The sequence below is a fragment of the Amyelois transitella genome, chromosome 25, assembly GCF_032362555.1.
Source record: "Amyelois transitella isolate CPQ chromosome 25, ilAmyTran1.1, whole genome shotgun sequence".
In the NCBI taxonomy this organism is placed as follows: Eukaryota; Metazoa; Arthropoda; class Insecta; order Lepidoptera; family Pyralidae; genus Amyelois; species Amyelois transitella.
Genome location: NC_083528.1, coordinates 3,063,691 through 3,073,806, shown reverse-complemented (window position 1 = coordinate 3,073,806; position 10,116 = coordinate 3,063,691). Strand labels below are relative to the sequence as shown.

The window sequence follows — 10,116 nt, the reverse complement described above, 5'->3', positions numbered from 1 at the left end:
TCTTCGCATTTTTTGGTTGACCGGAACGTATGAATAATTTAGTCGAAGTTTTTATATTTGTATTTGTACACTGAGGCACTATACAGTTTTTAAAATACGAAGTTTCCATTTTTATTTAAACAAAACAACTTTTGCCGTAGTGAACACAATCGCTTGCCACTATGTGACGTCATTCACGACGCCATGACACTTTCTTGTGTTTTTACGTCAGATTAAAAATATTTGTTTTAAACTTAAAATATGTGTTTTAAATATAATTTTTATCATGAAATATTATATTTTTGGGGTTATACAAGCAATAAAGTATCAAAATAAGCCATTCTTGAAATTTACGACACAGGCTAATTATATATACGGGACAAATACACACACAGATTGAGTTAATTGTAAACCACGAAGTATGTTACTACACGTTACTACATGATGCAGAAAAAAAATTAAGTAAGTCTCGATAAGTTGATGTGATCTGGCATTAAAATGCTAAAACATAATTTGTCTCTTAAGATAATTTGCGTATTAATTGCAATACATGCAGGACCTCCCAGAATTGCATGCATGCATAAGCTGCGCGTGGAAGTTGACTCAATAAAAAACATTTATCGTTCATGCAAATCCATGAATTATCATTGTTTATGTTAGTACATCAGTCAGCATAGCGCTAAGAAAATGCGATTAAGACATTATCTGGTTAGCACTATCCGCGTAAGAATGGGACAGAGAACAAATACGGCCGCATATAATTTGTACGGAAATAACTTTCTGTGTGGAAGGGACAGCATGCTAAAATGTCAGGTTCGACGAGCGCATAATGAGAAAACTGTTGTCTCTTTCGCTCCAGACGTCTTACAATCGTTTATTGTCATGTTACTGTCTCGTTTCGACGTTCGAGATTGAGATGAAATTGCCGGCGGCGCGGTAGTGTCCTCCCGCTATCCCTATATTCGTCCGCGCCTCGTCCGCGACGCACGTCGGTACAAACTTTTTTTTTATTCGTTATTGTAATAAACAATCGTTTACTTTTTTTTTTGAAAACGAAAACTTACGTTTAAAGTTCAATTGCAGTGACTGAATGTTGGATTTGAATTTTGTATGTGCTTAAAAAGTTTGTTAAGCAACAAATTGACAAGTGAACATGTGTTCTGTGCTTTATTTATTATTATGCGAATGGATTGCTACCGCTGCGATACACTTAGTTTGACATAAGATGACCTAGCAAATCGAGGTGGACATTACAGTAAGTATCTCCCATTATTTCATTAAAGTGTTCATTGATCATTAGAAAATAAAACATACACATTCAAGTAGCTTTACTAAAAATCAATTGTCAAATGCAACATTTTCTAGATATATAAAAATATAATGATATTTCAATCAAGATAGAAAATAAATTAACCGTTCTGCTGCCGACGGAATATTTGGTCCTTCGAGCAGTGACATTTTCTTTTTAGCAACAGTCCAAAATCATTGAACATGTGGTCCATGGGCATTTGTACCTGCACCTCTTAGAATGAAAAGGGACTGAGTTTTTGTATGTTTAAAAACAAAGCGTCCCGTCACTAGGGAGCCATCGTTGTTGCAGTTCAGTCACGTTTTTAGTATTTCCCTGGAATAGCTGGAAATTGTATATATCCATGCCATGTCGTATTTAAATAATTTGTATTCTAATCGGTCTTTAATGCTATTGCAGCTTAAACCGTGTGACAGCGGATATGATAGAAAACTTGGTAAGAATGATAAAATATTCTTGTGGAACAATTTGTTAGTCAAAATTTCACCATAACTTTGGTTATAGTTTAAAAGTTGACTTAACATTTGAATTCGTTATTTAGACATTTACATACACACAACATACCTATACACATATTTTTCTTAATCGGAGATTTGGCAGCTTGTTGAGGTTTGGTTATCGTTGTATGGTGCAACCCACACAAGTAATACGTACTCCACAATAACACAAGAAAAGTGTAATACCTATCATAAGACCGTAAAGACTATGACAATATCTATGAATAATAAAAAATATGTGTAATAAAGAGTTTACAAACAAACAAACAAAATTAAGCAGAACACAGATTCATAAGGTTTAACAACTACAGAACGTATTAAGTAGTTTTGGCTAGGTAGGTTAGTAGGTATACCAATCGATTGGACATCTAATGGACTCTTATATATATTTAGGTTTATAAGAAAAAAAAATATCCAAGCAATTACTGCAAAATTAACATAATAACCATTCAATTAGCGATTCGGCGAGGGGCGTCCAGCTTCAACATTGTCAAGCGAAAACTATTTTAATTTGCCTCAATGCAGTGAATTATTTTTAGATGTTAATTTTTTTCATATACTTTATCCTTGAGTGATTATTTAACTGAGCTCTGCTGTCCATTTTATTCTGAATTTATTAAAAAAAATCCTTATTTTAATAAATATTAATTATAATAAAGACTCTTATCTCGACAAAAGAAAATTGTGCAAGATCCAGCAGTGAATTTAGAGAGAAACATTATACTTATCTAATATTATTCTGTTATGATAGGTTAAGTTATATTATTCTTCTTTTACCTTCTAAATACCACCTAGATGGCATCGTTAATTTATTTGACAACTCTTGGAACATGTGTCATGTGGGATCCACGCACCAATGAGAGAAGAATTGGACTACTCGATCTTTTTCCCATGGATCTCGTAAAAGGTGATTCTTCTTCTGCGGCTGAAAGTGGCCTATCAGTCTTTTTGAGACGGTTGGCTCTGCCTACCCAGCAAGGGATATGGACGTGATTATATGTTTGTACGGATCGTGGTCCAAGGGGGTCCACTTTATTACGGTTTTATACTTGTCGAAATAGTTTCTTTAACATTTCACTATGCAGTATAGTTATATTGATTAGTTTCTAACCTACTACTTGTAGACAGCATATTTATACTAACAACGAAACTTATTTTCTTTTTCATTCCTACAAGCAAATCGGTTAAGACAACATTTGACCTAAACTTTGGATTTTAAAAGTGTTCAATATTCATTCATGACTGTTATAAACAATATTAACAACTACACATAAAAATACGAAAAAGATTTATCTCATTGTGCTTAACTAAATTATAATCTTGCAATATAAAAAAAAATATATTTTATAGCCCCATAAAAACACTACCAAAATAATATTAATCAATTGAATTATTTTCATAAAAAATTTCAACATCAAGTTATTTGGCATCAAAATGGTTTTATTAGGTAGGCTTGTTAATTAATATTCATAAAATTTATAATGCGAGTATTGAGTTCAATGAATCTGAGAATATAATTTTGTTATTAGCAATTATATGTATTCGTATAAATGAACCGGTCCACAGAGTTAATTAAAAAATGATTTAAAGCTTTATAGGTGTAAGATTAAAACGATATTCGTACGAGTATGTATCTTTTAAGGTCTATGACTTTGCTGCGCTTTACCTTTTTCTACAAATTTCGCTAAAGGTATAGGTTCAAGACTGATCTTTTTTTGTTCAATTACGTATTTTTTTATCTATTGCTATTTAATTTTGTGAATTTTTTTGTTCTGAATATTTATGCTGCATGCTGCAAATATTCATACATAACATACTGAAATCCATAAATGTTATAAGGGTAGAATTAAATTATACTTACATGCTACAATACAAGGTAATTATCCGTTAAACGAAAAGCCAAATTCTGTATAATAATTTCACATTTCACGATCTCAATCGACAAAGCACGACAATAACCGAAGATAGGGTTGTCAAAATACAAGTCTGTAGATTTATATTATAAATAGGCTGTCCCGGCAAACATTGTTTTGCCGTATATATATTTATTGAGTAATTTCTAATTTAAAAAAAATTTAAGGGTGGACAACCCTTATGTATATGAGGTATGAAAAATAGATGTTGAATGATTCTCAGACCTATTCAATATGCTCAAAAAATTTTCATTGGAGACGGTCAAGCCATTTCGGAGGAGTACGGGAACGAACATTGTGACACGAGAATTTTATATATAAAATGAATTCAATCAATGAGTAGGCTTTTTGAGATTGCCTTGAAGGCGAAGCAACCTGTCAAAAAGCCATATAGCTTAACGTATTTTTTAGTTAAAGATAGCTGGGTAGTTATATAGTAGTAGATGTCGGTTATTTCTCACCTCTTGGAAAACATGAGACGAATACAAATCGGCAATTTCATCAACAAAAATTAAACTAAAAATATTCATCATACATTAGCAATTTTGTAACAATTTGTTACGTTTAATTGTAATATTATAAAGCTGGTTTATTCCTTATTAGCGAGCAGCTCGTCAAGGCTTCGCATTTATGAGATTAGCTTTTAAAAAGTGACAAACGCCTTATAATATTAGTATTTCTATTTTAATTATTACGAAATGATTTCGATTAGTTGTCAACCCTATAGCCACCATGAAGTAACGATTTGACCCCGCGATCACGAGCCGATGGGTAATGATTTGTTCGAAATGATCATCAGATATAACCAACGATTTCTAAGTGATATAAATGTTTGCCTTTCATTTGCCGACTGCTTTATAACTGATTATCAGTGATGATTTGAATTGGATTGAAAGGTTTCATCTTTTCTTTTTAATTACTACAATTATCATTGGAGTTTACCTTGTTTTAATTACTTTTTTCTCTAGTACCGTGAATTTCAGTCATTATCAATAAAATATGCTGATTATTTTTTTCATATGACTTCTTCTAGTGTATTCCTGCGGCAAAATTTGTCACTACACGAAGTCCGCGAGCTCGTCCACTTAAAAAATATTGACATCTGTAGTGAAGAATTTTTTGTATACCAGATTTTAAGTTGGATTAAGCTCTAATCCGAGAAATACGCTCAAAACTATAAACTATTCTGAGTTTAGTGGAGCAGGACTGAAAATAAAAATATTATTTATTTATATATTTATGCAAGGAAAATAAGAATAAAACTTAAAATAAGGAGAAATTCAATAAAAGGGCACTATTTATTTTTGGAGAAATTTCTTCCAGCAGGCCCAAATACCACATTTTTGCCTTCTATTCGTCATATAAGATCCCTAATATTGGTTTTTTGGTATATCTTTCACTACATATATCGGCCAGTAATAATTTTATTATATGTATGGATGTTAACCTTACATAGGTCATCGACTTGAACCATAGACTCAATAGCTGATTAAGCAATTACCAAAACACACGTCCATCTAGTCGCGCCCGGCGGCGTTGCTCGGTTTTTGCCGCTTGAATTATCGAAAGGGATACAATGTATTGATTTTGATAAATTGTTATTTGTTATAGTGTAATGTGCTGTTAATTTTTGTCTTTGTTATTTTTCAGCTTTAAACTATACTTATCTCAAAATTCCATAAAATTAAGAATGATGCTGTGTGATTTAACATATGTTGTACCGATATTATTAATATCTTCTTACTGTTCATTTTCTTAAATATAAATAAATTTAGATTTTGTGTATCTTATTTCATAGGGTTGGAGTGAAAACTGGCATTATATATACGTTTAAATTTTAAGATTATTTTAGTCGTATTGAGTATTATATCTTTATAAATAAGGAGAAAGGTATGAATGTGGATGAAGCGAAAGAAATATGCCAGAGTGGTGGCAAGTGTCTAAATTAAAAAATAAATCCATCTAAATTGATTATTTGTTATAGTTAATAGGCGTCTCCATTGCATTCTTCCTCTCATATCATAAGAGTGTTCTCTATTATTTTTATTTACTCACTCTTTAATTAAATCAGAATATTTCACTGTTGGTCTTCCTCTCTGCCAAGATATTAACAGCCCGTAATTTCGATTTTCCCATTGAAGTACAGGACCCTAAAAATAAGGAAAAAAAGGCTCGGCGGTAATTTCGCTTATATCGTTAACTCGTTTAGTTATTCGGCTGGAGAACTGGTCGGGGTGGGGTCAACAGCGGTCACGGCCTTTGATGAAGACATTCGAAGGCACAGGAATGCCGTGGAGCGGTTTAGGGTTAAGAGTTTAGAGCATAAGGCGCTTGTCCGGTAGTTCAGTCTTTCTCGCTCTTTATAGCGTACTTCCGATACGGCCGTTTGTTTCACAGCTTCATCTTTAAATGTATTATTTTCTTGTCAATATCTAATAATTTTCATGCAATAAATGAATAGGCTAACTACCTCACTGCTGCCGTTTAAAAGGATTTTTAAATGTTTTCGCCTCATATAATATCCACAAGAGTACCTTAATATTCAGCCACAGAGTGTCCAAATGTGGACCCGGGCTCTTTTTATAGAGGACGGGACACCATCGGGACTTACGTCAGGAGAAGGATCAACAATGAAAAAGGGTTTTGCCTAACATTATTACAGCCTAAGTTAAATAAAAATTAAAAAAAAAACAAGTAAAACTAAAATAATTATAACTAATTTGTCTAAAATATTATAATCGTGTCCATAGTTTCTCTAGTCGCATTACAAGACGCGACTACAACTATTATCTGCGGTCTATGATACATGGTGTACCATACCGTAAAAACTATGTTGTTCTCACAACTCCATCAATTATACCTTCAACAAATACCATTGTGCCATCAATTATAATCTGTGGGGATTCCAAAAAGGACTTTTTTTTTATTAAATTAACAGACACGTGAGAAAGGCGTTTGGGGGTTTTTGAATAAATTAAAGTGACAATTATTTTTTACTATGAATTTCCGGTAGGTTTAATTAATGTTAAATTTTTATATAGATGCTGATAAGGTTTGAAAGCAACAGAAATAAAAAAAAGCGAGTCTTTTGGTTCACTTACAAACAGCCCATAGAATTTCTTCAACTTCAAGAAGAAAAAAATCAGATCAACTGAATGGAATAATATTTATCTTATGTAAGGAAAACTGAAGGGAAACCCGGTAATCCACAAAACTATAAAATAATTGTACCCATAAATAAGCGGTCTTTCAATTACCATTACCACTATACATAAAAATAGCATACAGTGTCGCACACTTACTAATAACTATTTAATTGAAAATTAAGACTGTTAAGTTTCTGTTCATCAGAAAAGATAATGGAACCGAACGAAGCAGATACCAAACTTTGAAGGCTGCATATAATCGCGAAATAACCCAGAAAGGTACAAAACTAATACAAATATTAATTATCTTTAACATCCGTAACATAGTATTTCTTCTAGGCAATCGAAATACGACGCGACCGTGACACGACCAGAAAATACGAGTACAAAATATTTGTACAGTCAGCCTAGTAATAAACAGGAGCGGGTCTAATCCGGGGCCACAGATAAAAACCAACAAAAAAAGTCGACGAAAGAGCCATCTTGCCGGGTAGAACTAATTGGCGTCCGTTGGTTATACTCAAAAAAGTTATTTGTTGTACTCGTAACACTATTTTGATTGATACACCGTGCGTCGGACGTGAGACAAAAAAAAGTAATAAAAATGTCGAAGACGATACAATTTTCTACGATAGCAACTGTGAAATTTTAAATATGATTTTGAGAGTAAAAGATCACAATTTTATTTGCTATATCGCTTTATTTGAATGCAGAATATAGCATTTTTTAACATTATGTATTATTGTCAGAAACACGTGCATTTTAAAAAAAATTACATACCAGGTCATGATGCGCATAAAGAGGACCCCGGGGTTCGGCCATGGCCATGAACAAGGAAATGGAATGTAAGTCAGCTAATTACCTTAAACCTTAAGAAAGGAACGAACTGCAGTGTTCCTACCAACCAGACAGCTTGGAGAAAACGATTAAAGTAACAATTATGAGTTTAATACAATAATATAAAGTTATCAAGTCGGTTAAGATGTTTAGACGAAAGATACGAAGTTCGATGCTTAGACAAAACACCTGTATCTCCGCCTACCTACCCACTTATAAATATGTAACCCCCCATTGTCCTCAGGGCTATACGAGGACTTGCTAACAAGGGGTTTGAAAAAAAACTTGGAGATTTGTTAGTGAACAATGGGCAGACAAGACGGCCAGGTAGAATGAATTCCTATTGTGAGATTCCAATAGGATGTAATACTTTGAGATTTTCGACGTAATAAATACCATGAATACTATTTTTTCCAAGTGAAACTTACGCGGAGTGTACCAAGGTACGCGTTCCTTTGATCTCAAAAAAATTGGTAAACATTTGCTAAATATCTCCCATCACTACTAATATGTACTTACCTCTTATTAAGCTCGTTAGTGTTTTGTCTTTCTGTTATGCATTCACGCTTAAAGGATTAAATGCATTTTGTTGAAATTTGGTACAAAAAGATGTCACGACTCTGGGAAGCGTATGGAAAATTAAATAAATCTGCTTGTGGTATTAAAAAGAAGTAGCTGCAAAACAGATTTAAAAAAGAACATAGTTGGAATTAAAGTTAACGGATATGTTTTTTTTTTATGTTTAACTAGCTGACCCGCGCAACTTCGTTTGCGTGTATCCCGCTACTTCGACAAATACAGTCAACGCACCAACACATATTGGATACTAATTTTCAATTCACAATAACTTCTCTTTCCCTTAACCGCGTTTAAAATATTAAAATGTTTTTTGGTTTCTGTGACTCTTCTTTGATCGCCCCCCCTATCAGTTTTTGGAAAAAATATTTAAGTAATGTACAGATTTTTTTTTGTCTTATATGTATAGATCAAAGTCGTAGTACCTACTTTTTAATATTATTTATTTTTTATGTACCGTTTTTATAGGGACGCTGCCCCCGCCGCCGCGGCCGGCCCGTACCGTGCCGCAATACTAATATCGTGATATCTCCTAAACTATATGTCTAAATAACACACTGTAAACTGCAAAAATAATCTAAATTAAATGCTCGTGATGATGAACTTACTTATTTTGATAAGGATATATGTATTATTGGTTATATCACCAGTTAAACATCACCCAACGAATTAAATGTTTTTTTAATACAGAAAAGTAGTTTTTGTGACTTAAATAAAAAAGCTGGATATATGTCATCGCAGACTTTTTTGTAGAACTAATAAAGACCAATGTTTTTGCTATACATTGTTCTTACTTGTATCCAACGGTATAAGCGGCGCACGCACAAATGCAATCTTCAATTAGATTTTTTTTCTGACTTCTTGGACATAAATCGCTATAACTCAGCTAATATAGTTTCAATGTATTTCAATTATATATAAAAACCTGTCGGAGAAAATACTCTTTCTATTAGTGAAAACCGCATCAAAATCCGTTGCGTAGTTTTAAAGTTTTATGCATACGAAGGGACTACAGACAAAATGGGCGACTTTGTTTTATACTATGTAGTGATGATGCTTACACGAATGTTGCTTCTTTTTTGATTTATGATTCAAACGCCTAATAACTAACATTTAAGACAAACAAAGATTGATCTTCTAAAGAAATAAAATTAACTAGAATTACAACAAAAAACTCAATATTCGATAGAATTCTCAATAATCGGTAAAAAAATCTTTATCGTACAAATCATTGGACGCCCAGCGGCTCGTTTTAATGACAAGTCTGCGAGAATCGAACCTTAGGCCCTCTACCTGCGTTGACGTGTCTATTTAGACATCAAAATACACCTTTTATCTCTTTCTAACACCAATATCTGTGAAACTAGTTTCGGTAACACACAACAATCCTATTGTGAACACTTTTAATGATTTTCGACACATTTTCTGCGAATCGATGCTTGGGTCTTTAAATATAAAAAAAAATATAAAAGACTTTAGCGCAAGGTGCTCCTGTCAAACGGTAATTTACGGTTTTTGGGGACGTGACAAAACCGTAAGCGATACTCTTAAATTTTCTGATCTACTTTAGATAAATTCGAGGAATAATTTTTTATTATCGTTTTCTTAATGCCGTGGACGACACGTTCTTGTGCTGTTGTATAACCTTCATTAAGCTATATACAATATATGCTGCTTTAGGGGTAGACAAGCACGTCTTACAATATTAGTGATACATTTAGCTGTATGGCTAAATGATTGAGATTCTGAAGAAGGCATTTTAATTATTAATGTGTAAAATAAATAAAACCGAACTTTGTTATTCGACTTAGGTCTTGCATGTTTGTTTATCTTTGTATGTATAATATGGTGTTCTTAGT

The 10,116-nt window shown here is 32.9% G+C and overlaps 1 protein-coding gene across 1 annotated transcript in view; it reads left to right on the top strand.

The window, feature by feature from the left end:
• The first annotated feature begins 957 nt into the window (after positions 1-957).
• LOC106138050 (transcriptional activator cubitus interruptus) overlaps positions 958-10,116 on the top strand; it is a 97,472-nt gene continuing 88,313 nt past the window's right edge. The window contains exon 1 of the mRNA XM_013339064.2: positions 958-1,234. The gene's annotated coding sequence lies outside the window, so the exon portion shown is untranslated. The remainder of the gene's footprint in view (positions 1,235-10,116) is intronic.